This window comes from Sinocyclocheilus anshuiensis, unplaced genomic scaffold (assembly GCF_001515605.1).
Source record: "Sinocyclocheilus anshuiensis isolate Anshui unplaced genomic scaffold, SAMN03320099.WGS_v1.1 C32986506, whole genome shotgun sequence".
Taxonomy (NCBI): Eukaryota; Metazoa; Chordata; class Actinopteri; order Cypriniformes; family Cyprinidae; genus Sinocyclocheilus; species Sinocyclocheilus anshuiensis.
In genome coordinates this window covers 1-999 of record NW_015621249.1, presented here as the reverse complement: position 1 = coordinate 999, position 999 = coordinate 1, and the positions used below count along the sequence as shown (strand labels likewise).

General features: G+C 33.1%; 1 long non-coding RNA gene across 1 annotated transcript; it reads left to right on the top strand.

Annotated features, from left to right (window-relative positions):
* The first annotated feature begins 205 nt into the window (after positions 1 to 205).
* On the top strand, positions 206 to 958 carry LOC107683150 (uncharacterized). The gene is made up of 3 exons (XR_001633674.1): positions 206 to 266; positions 638 to 733; positions 900 to 958. It is a non-coding gene; the product is annotated as an uncharacterized LOC107683150 (long non-coding RNA).
* The last annotated feature ends 41 nt before the right edge of the window (positions 959 to 999 follow it).

Below are 999 nucleotides of genomic sequence, written 5' to 3'. Positions count from 1 at the left end.
TGTAGACACACACACACCAGGAATGCCACAGTGGCTTTCTCAAGATCATATTGTATGGCCTTTATATTTAGCCTATATCCATATTTTAAGCACACATGGAAAGTATTAGAGTCATCGTAGAGGTCTTCATCAATAGTAATTAAAGGACCAGTCCTATTATTGAACTTGTAAGCTCCCACTCAGATCTCTTTTTTTTATTATTTTATAGGCAACCAGACAAACTGAGAGTGGTGTGGACACGGAGGAACAGGCGCATTTGCTCAAAGGTACAGAGATAAACAAGCTTTAATTGTCAATAAATATATAAATAAAATATTTTAACTAATATTATTATGTTAATTAATGTTTTTATTGACCCATATTAAATACAAAATTTAAAAAATTGTTACCATTTTATGTACTGTACATCTGGATTCAGATTATTTGCGAAAGCTAGTGTAATTTAGTTTATGACTATGTCCGGGAATCCAGAATTTCAAGATGATTTTCTTCCCAAGTTTTCAGTCCGAACAGTGTACTGACATTTTAAATGATCATGTATAACAATGTGTTATTTACAAGTGCTTACAATGATTACAACTGCTGTCATAATAATGTGGATTATTATGACTGACATTATCTTTTATTTTCTCATCAGCTTCATGCATGGCAGCCAGGCATCAAAAACCCCTACAGGGGAATGGTGGTATGGCCCGTACCTGAGAACGTGGACATTACCGTCACACTCTACAGGGTAGGACACCTATCACAGCTTATTATTAGCTATAATATATATTATTATATTGCATTAACTAATAATATATGTAACATACGGCTTGTTAAAGATACTGATAGATGCTGAACTATAATTTGGGTCAGTAAATTTGTTTTTACTTTTTAAATATGGTTTTGTTTGACAGGACCCACATGCGGATGAGTTTGAAGACAAAGAGTGGACATTTTTCATTGAGAATGTGAGTTTATTTAAATCAAGGTGAACTTTCTTTGAAGGTTTATTAC